This window comes from Petromyzon marinus, chromosome 42, assembly GCF_048934315.1.
Source record: "Petromyzon marinus isolate PM22_M1 ecotype Great Lakes invasive population chromosome 42, UKy_Petmar_22M1.pri1.0, whole genome shotgun sequence".
Classification (NCBI taxonomy): Eukaryota; Metazoa; Chordata; class Hyperoartia; order Petromyzontiformes; family Petromyzontidae; genus Petromyzon; species Petromyzon marinus.
The window spans coordinates 252562-262630 of NC_133708.1; the positions used below are offsets into that span (position 1 = coordinate 252562).

The 10069-nt window shown below is 51.1% G+C and overlaps 1 long non-coding RNA gene across 1 annotated transcript; it reads left to right on the forward strand.

Annotated features, from left to right (window-relative positions):
• The first annotated feature begins 670 nt into the window (after window positions 1-670).
• LOC142930566 (uncharacterized) lies at window positions 671-8680 on the forward strand. Its single transcript, XR_012946530.1, has 2 exons — window positions 671-3293; window positions 4256-8680. It is a non-coding gene; the product is annotated as an uncharacterized LOC142930566 (long non-coding RNA).
• The last annotated feature ends 1389 nt before the right edge of the window (window positions 8681-10069 follow it).

Genomic DNA, 10069 nt, shown 5'->3' on the forward strand with positions numbered 1-10069 from the left:
ATGGTGATGCTGCTGCTGCTGTGCTCGTGCACTCTGTGTGTGTGTGATGGTGATGCTGCTGCTGTACCCGTGCGCTCTGTGTGTGTGTGATGGTGATGCTGCTGCTGTACCCGTGCACTCTGTGTGTGTGATGGTGATGCTGCTGCTGTACCCGTGCACTCTGTGTGTGTGATGGTGATGCTGCTGCTGTGCTCGTGCGCTCTGTGTGTGTGTGATGGTGATGCTGCTGCTGTACCCGTGCGCTCTGTATGTGTGTGATGGTGATGCTGCTGCTGTACCCGTGCGCTCTGTGTGTGTGTGATGGTGATGCTGCTGCTGTACCCGTACGCTCTGTGTGTGATGGTGATGCTGCTGCTGCTGTGCCCGTGCGCTGTGTATGTGTGATGGTGGAGTGAGCTGTCACCGCTGTACGTGAGCATGCACCCCTTTCTTATGTGAAGCTGCGGGGCGGAGAGGCTGTAAGTGGAGCGTCTGGTCAGAGCAGGATGAGGAGTGGGTGGGGGGTAGGGGCCCCGAAGGGGGAAGTGGGGAGAGTTGGGCAGAGTTGGGATGGGGGAGGAATTTGGATCCCGAGGCTTTTGGAGCGGTGCGAATGTTGATTTTAACATGTGCACCATGGCTCTCAATCAATCCATTAACGGCTATACAGGATTACAGCTCGAGTAAAACAACTAGACCTCTACGGCACGGGGCTCAATGCTCTGATGACTGACTCTGGATGCGCAGAGGAGTGAACATATAAAAAGGGCAACTGTTTTTTTAAAATATAGTACAGAATTGCAGCTATGCGCAGGCTGTACTCGTCGTAAACGGTGGAAATGCCTCCTTTTACTCGCAACTCGTGTTTATCCACGTATTATCCACGTGTTATCCATCGTGTTATCCATGTGTTATCCATCGTTTTATCCACGTGTTATCCATCGTGTTATCCATCGTGTTATCCACGTGTTATCCATCGTTTTATCCACGTGTTATCCATTGTGTTATCCACGTCTTATCCATCATGTTATCCATCGTATTTTCCACGTGTTATCCATCGTTTTACCCATCGTATTATCCATCGTGTTATCCATCGTTTTATCCACGTGTTATCCATTGTGTTTATCCATCGTGTTTATCCATCGTGTTATCCACGTGTTATCCACGTGTTATCCACGTGTTATCCACGTATTATCCATCCTATTATTCACCGTATTAGCCACGAGGTTCGGCCGATCTTGGAGTGTTTCATGTGATCTGTGGTGCCACGACCGCAGAGCAACTCCGTAAGCGCCGCGACTCCCTCCCGCCCCCCGCACTAAACACACACCCGCACACAGCACACCCACGTAGTGTCCTGGTGGGGGGTTGCCTGGCACATCGGGTTTTAATCCGAAGGGCCCCTAGGGGGAGAGTCCCACGGTTTCCCGGTGCCAGGAGATTGGCCGACCCCCACAGGACAGGTTCCATTGCGGTGCCCCTAAATTTGCTTAAAATTGTATGGGCGCAAAAAGAAAAGGTTCCCTGGGCCAACCGCAATGAGTCACTCACAACATTGGGGGGAGGACGGAGGGTGGAATATTAGGTGTGAAGAGCAAAACCGAAGGCTGAAACTACTGGGCACAGGAGAACAATGGGTAAGGAGCGAAAAGAGCAAAAAAACCGAAGGCACGAACTAAGAAAACGATGGGTGTAGGCGTAACGGACGCTCCAGGTGAGGGCAGGGCATCAGTTGTAAATCGAAAGGTAGGCGCGTGATTGGCTGCGTGACGTGACGCCCCCCCACCCCCCGGGCCTTCGAAGTTTAGAGTATCGAGGTCGGAGCCCCGGGAAGATTGGGTCAGTTGTCTACAACCTCCGGGCCGTCCAGACCGACTCCCTGCTATCGTGCAGCATCCGTGTGATGCCAGCGAGTGCTGCTACGAGGCAGTGATAGGTGAGGTTTTCGCTCATCCCTCTCCCTCCGACTCTCACTGTCCGTGCGACGCCGGGAGTACAGCTACAAGGTACTTGGTAGAACGCTTGAGTGACTTTGTTCATAGGGTGAGTTACGCTAGGCTCTCCTCGCGAAATATTCCTCCTCCAGGCTGTGCGTATTGGCGCCATTAATTAACTTTAGTTCAGAATATTGGTGTAGTGTGATATACGGCCGCCGTTGGTTGCGCGTGTTATGCGCGTGTGTGTGGAAAACGCGAGCCTGCAGTGCCGCGTGAGTGGGGCGGAGGCGAGGTGCGATACACCCGCGCGTGTTTACACTGCGCGTTTACACAGCATGTTTACACAGTAATAAGTAATATAAAAAAAACTTTTTTTAAAACACGCTTTCATTGTACCGTATTAGTAATGGAAGAACTCCACGACTCCAGGAAGTGGCCCCTAAGCTTGCCACAACGTAAGGGACCGTGGACAATTACAGCCAACGTCAGTTGACCGTGGACAATTAAACCCAAGCCGAAATATAACATAAAAAATAATGTTTAAAAAAATATGTTATGACAGATTATAGTATTGTCATCAGTATGACATAAGTATACCAAGTTTGCAGTCGATACCACATTGGGAAGTGGGTTAAAATTGAGTTACAAGATTTGAGGATACGACAACAGACAGATTGAGTTAAATAAAAGCGTGTAAAATAAAAATAGCATTCACGGTGAGGCGTTCACCCGCCGCCGCTCCTTTTCCTTTAGCATTTATCCTTTGTTTACACGGCGGATTAGGGTTTAACCACTGGGGGGGTGGGGCATGCATATTCATACAGGCCTTTAGCATTATCCTTTGTTTACACGGCGGATTAAGGTTTAACCACTGAGAGGGGTGGGGCATGCATATTCATACTGTCCTTTAGCATTAGCCTTTGTTTACACGGCGGATTAGGGTTTAACCACTGGGGGGGTGGGGCATGCATATTCATACAGTCCTTTAGCATTATCCTTTGTGTGCAAGCGGATTAGGGTTTAACCCCCGGAGGTGCACGCGCCTGCAGGGGCGCGCGCGTGCACGCCTCCGTGTTCGTTTTTGTGTGTTGGGGTACGTGTGCGTGGGGGTAGTGAGCCAGCCGAGTAACGATGTCCCTCAGAGAGGGCGCTGGCGGGGGGCGGGATCACACGATCGGCGGGGGTCCGGCGAGAGGCGGCCGAAGAGGAGGACGGGGGAGCGGAGGGGGTGGACGTCGCGCCCCGAAGGCTCACAGGGAGCGGGGAAGAGGACGTCGGCCCCCACAGATCCATGGACCAGCCCTTGTCATCCACCCTCTCACACGTGAGAGGAAGGCCAACATTCATGTTCGAGCCACGTGCAACAACATCCAACGGGTGAGGGTTGGTGGATCAAAGGAAAAGAATCACAACGTGTTGTGAAACTCCCTTCCCGTGGCCATCACGACTGTACAAGCTGAATAAGCAACAGTACAAGGAACAATTTGAGTGTATTAAATTCGGTTTACTCTACGAAATTGGCAAACGTCAACATACAAATAGACAAAAATAAATATCCTGCTGCAAAGAGTTACCGTATTTACTGTAGCGTACTTACCACTCCAATCTCGAAGACTCTGCATGGGGTGATGTACCGTACGTACTCTGCTCTTGTTTCAACACAACCACGATGTGTGTTTGACGATCGCTGGACTGGTTACAGCCTTCGGAACGGTTTTGCCGGTTTCGCCGAATCGGTCCGGGACCGCTGGAGTTAATGTCGGAAGCTGCCGGATAATCGCGCGGTGGTGGACAATCGATGATCAACTGGAGTTTGACATTAAGCATGCAATGCCCACAGAGTTAAGCACGCACGTTAATGTCCCTTTTATCTGGGCCCTGCTTGGTGGGAGCGGGTGGCACCCCACCCTCTTCCTTTCCCCGCACACTCCGATTAGTACGCTTGGCTACGTATGGTGCGAACGAAGTTCGACATAGATATGGTACATATATTCTATGGCTCGCCAGGAAAAGGCAGTACAGCAAAGTGCGGACTAATCGCCATCTGTTTCCATCTGTAGAGGGATACAGCGTTGCCCCCTTGCGCACGTGGGTTTTGTCCGAGTGCTCCGGTTTCCTCCCACTTGTATAAACACTCATAAATTAGGTCAAGCACATCTTAAAATAAAAATCCCAATGCAAGACCCTGCAGAGTCATACGACTCGGTGTGGATCTCCTTGATTAAAAAATAAAAAAAATGTTTTGCAATATTGTCAATGTCCGCTCAACGTATTCCGCGGGTGGCACGAGCTCTCCCCTCCTCCTACTCTGCTGAATCTCCCCCCCCCCCCCACCCAAGGCTGAGACCGCGAATGATCCGGCACGCACGGAGGAGGCTGCGGCCCCGTCAGCGATGGCGCATGGCTCCGCTTTCATCTCTCCCCGGGGGGGGGGGGGTGGGGGGTACCGCAGGGCTGGGGACGAGGCCGTCCGGTGCCGCCCTGCGTCAACTTTTACTTTGATGTTAAGTCGGCGTAGCGTAGAGGGGGGGGGTCAAACCTCATGTCGAGTGATTTTTGTTGTTGGTTGAAGAACATTTGAGGAATAAAAAAAAGTTGTCGTAGGGGTCGCGCGCCACCTTTGCCGCAGAACAAACTCGGGACGATTTCTCAGTCAGCCCACCAACCCTCAAATCAGCGAGGGCTGGTGGATCACCACACACGCAGATGTTGCGAAACGTCCTTCCCCCATGCCCTGACTCGCCAGGAGAATGCAGTACAGCAAGTTGACTATTCGCCACTGTTTGTTTCATTTGCACGGGGATAGAGCGTTGCCCCTTCACGCAAGGCGTGGATTTTCTCTGGGTGCTCCGGTTTTCTCCCTACTTGTAAAATAAACACAACGCATCATACATTGGCTGAAAACATCTTAAAATAAAACCCAATGTAGCAGGGCCCTCATGCTACGTTGTCCTAAGACTCAGTGTGTGGCTCGTCTGGATAAATAACTACTGCACATTAGTATAAGTCGTGGCTGAATTTGTCTCAGGCTAGTGGGAGCTGCCAAGATAACATTGCGGCATTACCGCTGCACCACACTGCGACGCAGGCGCACAATCGTGCCAAGTACAATGATTCGTTTTCACAAAATAAAGCAGTGGTCAGTCTTAGACAAAGTAAAAAGCTACCGCTTTCCTAACACCCGCCGTTCTGGCGGCTGAAATGTCGACTCCCGCCTTCCCCAGACGGTGAATGCGTTGTGTGCGCTCGCGACCTTGCAGGGAGAGGAGCGTAGCGGTTAGAGCGATACACTACGATTCCTCGTGATCCAAGTTCCATTCCCGTTCACGGCCACCAACACCAGTGACGATTATCCGAAGCAGTTCTGGGCCTCCCCTAGGTCGACTTGGCCTTAAATGAGTGCCTAGTACGGTGTTTATACATACCCACCAACCCCCTGGTGTGCCGTGCAGACTTTCAAAGGTTCTCGCTTGCAACACTTGTCCCAACAGTCTTAAGTTTTAACGATACATTTTCGCGTTCTAACCCAAAAAAACCCCTTTAGTCTAGACTCCTTTAAGGCTACACGGGCGATCTTTGTCTTTTGTGGGGATTCTCTCCTGGTCTGCGCAAACACACCACTTCGTCTAATCGTTGATGTCATTGCAGGTAGCAGGTCTGCAGGTGACACTGTGCGGTGGGCTCCTGTTGTGATCCCAGTTTCTCAACATCACTGGCCACGGTTTCTGTTTGTGCCCCGCTGCCAGCAGCGCCACCACATGCTCTGGAGTAGCTCGGCGTTCTTCATTAATGATCAGAGGGGGCAGGAAGGAGGGGGCTAATGGAAAAAATGGGAAAGTTTTGTGACTAACGTGACTTGCTGCTGCTGGAGCAAGCACACCACATGGGCCAACGGGGGTGAGAGTCAGGGCAACGCCAGACTCCAGGAGGGATGGTCTCCATATATGAACCTTATGGCGGGACTCCGAGGTCCCGAATAAACGGAAGTCAAAATCTTAATTAATTATTTTTGGCGACTCGGTCCCACCGCGCACATAAACGCCGCGACCCACCTGGCGCGGATCATTCTGTTGTCGTGTCGTCCAAGCGCAGCGAGGACGAATGCGCAGAAGAAACAAAACTTTGATTTGCGCATCGTGTAGAGCTCGTCGAGAGGAATATATTGTCGTGTCGTTCGCCTTCAACAGACATAAAATGACATCGCAACGCAGTTCATGCGAGAGCCGGGGGGCTTATGGGACCCCGGGGTCCCGCCATAAGGTTCATATGTCAAGCGCCTCGTTGGTGTTTCCGCAAAATTGCGGGGTACGAAACTGCACGCGTGTGTTTATATCCGTCTCGGAAGCGACTCTCCTCGCCACGCCGAGTGGCTTCGCCGCGCGCGTGGCTTATTCGCTCCCCTCCGCCGTGTCCATAACAGGCGCTGCTGGCTTGCTGTTTGTGAGCAGCTCCATACTTGGCGCTCGGCCACTCGCTCGCCCGCTCTGCAGGCATCAACAGTCGAGCGCCTGAGTTACTACGACCGTGCAGGGGACACTGTAGACGCCGTCGTGTGTGCCGGGGGGGGGGGGGGTCTGCAGGCGGAATCGTCCCAGCGATGTGACTCGTCTCGATGTTTTTGTGGGGTGCTTCTGACGCAGCATGCCGTTGAGGACAGAGCCCTCCCCTGCCTTCCCCTACCGTAAAAGCGTAGGTGGAGTTTGCGGGGCACCTAAGATTTATAAGTAATTAATTATATGCACCCGCGATTCCTGTGAGGGACAAAGCGAACCATTGCCCCCCCCCCCAAATCTAGAAGTCAAACTCCGCCTATATCGGTGTGACTTACCTTGGCTGAACGATTTGGGAAAAATATCTAATTGCGATTTTTCTGACATTGCGATTTGATTTGCGATTAAATTTTTTTAAGTCAAGCTTCAATTCAATATTCACTGTGTAATAGATTTAAAACATGTGATGGAGCATTACCACATTATATCAAAATATTAACTGCTCTATATATTCTAATGTAACGATGAGAACTTAAAATATATGAATTGCTTACAACATATATTTATTAAAAAAAATTGAAATATAACAATCAAATATAGAAAAATTGATAAGTTAAATAAATAAAGTTATAAGAATAAAAAATAAAACAGCCTTTGCGATTTGCTAAACGCATTGTTTCAATTCTAGATTTGAAGCTTTCGTGACTGCAAGGATCCATACTCTTTGGTTCTATTCGGTAAAGTCACGTAGGTAAAAAATAAAACAACAAAAATCACGACGTTTCGATTAATCGTTCAGTCCTAGTTTCCAATCGAGCAAATACAATATCTGCAACGTGCCCGATTCGACGGCAACGGCGAAGGCTTCGCAAGGCAGTGCGGATGGGGTCGCCGAGGCGAATTCAAACTGAACGTGAGGAGTGGAAGGAGAACAAATATTTTTGGGTCTGCTGTCAAAAAAACTAACAAGCCGCCGCCGTGGTGGTCACGGCCGGGCGGACCTTCGAGCCGACAGTGCCACTTCCAGACCGCCGCGGAGGCTGCAGGCTCCTGCTATGTGTGGGGGTGGGGGGAGTCGCAACGCGGCAGCAGGTGAACGTCAGCAGTTGTCTGTGCGCGTGTGTGTTTAGTGCGGCAGTGTAGTGGTTAGCGCGCTGCGCTAAGAACCAGGCGACCGGGTTCGATTTCCCGCTCACAGGCATAACCGGTGAAGATTATCTGAACCGGTCAGGGCCTCCCCCTAGGTCGACTCAGCCTCAAATGAGTACCTGGTGTGATGTTTGAGCATCACTACTAGGGAGACAAAGGCGGCCGGGCGTGGTGTTGGCCACCCACCTCGTGTGTCGTGCCGGCCTTCATAGGTGCTCGCTAACAGAACTTGCCCCAACAGTCTGTTAAGGCTATATGGGCGATCTTTGCCTTTAGCGCGCGCAATAAGAGGCTGGAGCGGACGCGTGGCATCGTTGGCACAGCATTCAGTCGTTGTCGGTCACAAAGCCTGCGCTCGTTCTCTTTCAGCCTTTTTTGGCAACCAATGCCAGACAACGCTGGAAAGCCCGCGCCGCGTGCGTCCTCCTCCAATGACTCCCTTTTGATCTCATGGCTTTTGGTGACGAGATCGCAATGATCAGTGCGTAAACATCGACCGGGGGTCATTCGTGTAGCTTGAGATGCGCATTCTCTTGAATTGCAAATAAATGCGTAATCGTGAAAAAGGCGCTTGTCTCTGTTCACAGTCAGGCAAAACTTTTTCACCCTACCCTGGCAACAATCATTCGTCAGCTTCAAAACGCCACCGTGGCCCTTCGCCGTTGCCGTTGCAGGAAGCCATCGCCGCTGCAGCCGTCTCGTGCAACCTTATACTCCGGCTCAATATCTTCCTTCTACTAGACCAGGGGGTTCGTCGTTCCGGAACCGCGTGCGGTGGCTCATTGTCTTCACCCCTTTGGGGCTGTTTGGCTGCTCCCTTTGCGGGAAGCCGTTTACATTTTTTAAAAATCTTAAACCTAATTTGACGTATAGATAATTGATTAAAGATGGCAGGGGATGGAGTCACTACGGAATGCCTTGGTAATGACAAAAAGTGCAGTCGTGCTGGATTGTTAAAGGATAACTAAGGGGGGTAAACGAAATTAACACAGTTTATTCCATCACCTATATTGTTTAAGTCAGAATGTGGTTGTCGTCTGCGGAATACCTGTTTCTGTGTTTGTGTACAAGTGGCTTTGCTACTTTTGGACAAAGACAAGAAATAAAGTATCTTCTCCTTTCAAAGGTTGTCGACCCTTGGTCTATGAGCAGTGTTAGTCTATGGGTAGTGTTAGTCTATGGGTAGTGTTAGTTTATGGGTAGTGTTCGTCTATGTGTAATGACATCACTGAATGTCAACATGTTGTGGGTGCAGTACCGGCCCTAGAGGGGCCGGTGTGTGGGTGCTGACCTAAGGGGAAGGCCATGTGAGGCCATGGTACTCTGGTTAACCCGGGAGGACACATGACCGGTTAAGATAACAGTTGCGATCTGCAGGTTGTGGTGAGTGAGTTGGGATCTGCAGGTGTGGTTAGTGAGTTGGGATCTGCAGGTGTGGTGAGTGAGTTGGGATCTGCAGGTGTGGTGAGTGAGTTGGGATCTGCAGGTGTGGTGAGTGATTTGCGATCTGCAGGTGTGGTGAGTGAGTTGCGATCTGCAGGTGTGGTTAATGAGTTGGGATCTGCAGGTTTGGTTAGTGAGTTGGGATCTGCAGGTGTGGTGAGTGAGTTGGTATCTGCAGGTGTGGTGAGTGAGTTGGTATCTGCAGGTGTGGTGAGTGAGTTGGTATCTGCAGGTGTGGTGAATGAGTTGGTATCTGCAGGTGTGTTTAGTGAGTTGGGATCTGCAGGTGTGGTGAGTGAGGTGGCATCTGCAGATGTGGTGAGTGAGTTGCGATCTGCAGGTGTGGTTAGTGAGTTGCGATCTGCAGGTGTGATGAATGTGTTGGGATCTGCAGGTGTGGTTAGTGAGTTGCGATCTGCAGGTGTGGTGAGTTAGGTGCAATCTGCAGGTGTGATGAATGAGTTGGGATCTGCAGGTGTGGTGAGTGAGTTGGGATCTGCAGGTGTAGTTAGTGAGTTGCGATCTGCAGGTGTGGTGAGTGAGTTGCGATCTGCAGGTGTGGTGAGTGAGTTGCGATCTGTAGGTGTGGTGAGTGAGTTGCGATCTGCAGGTGTGATGAATGTGTTGGGATCTGCAGGTGTGGTTAGTGAGTTGCGATCTGCAGGTGTGGTGAGTGAGTTGGGATCTGCAGGTGTGGTGAGTGAGTTGCGATCTGCAGGTGTGGTGAGTGAGTTGGGATCTGCAGGTGTGGTGAGTGAGTTGCGATCTGCAGGTGTGGTGAGTGAGTTGCGATCTGCAGGTGTGGTTAATGAGTTGGGATCTGCAGGTTTGGTTAGTGAGTTGGGATCTGCAGGTGTGGTGAGTGAGTTGGTATCTGCAGGTGTGGTGAGTGAGTTGGTATCTGCAGGTGTGGTGAGTGAGTTGGTATCTGCAGGTGTGGTGAATGAGTTGGTATCTGCAGTTGTGTTTAGTGAGTTGGGATCTGCAGGTGTGGTGAGTGAGGTGGCATCTGCAGATGTGGTGAGTGAGTTGCGATCTGCAGGTGTGGTTAGTGAGTTGCGATCTGCAGGT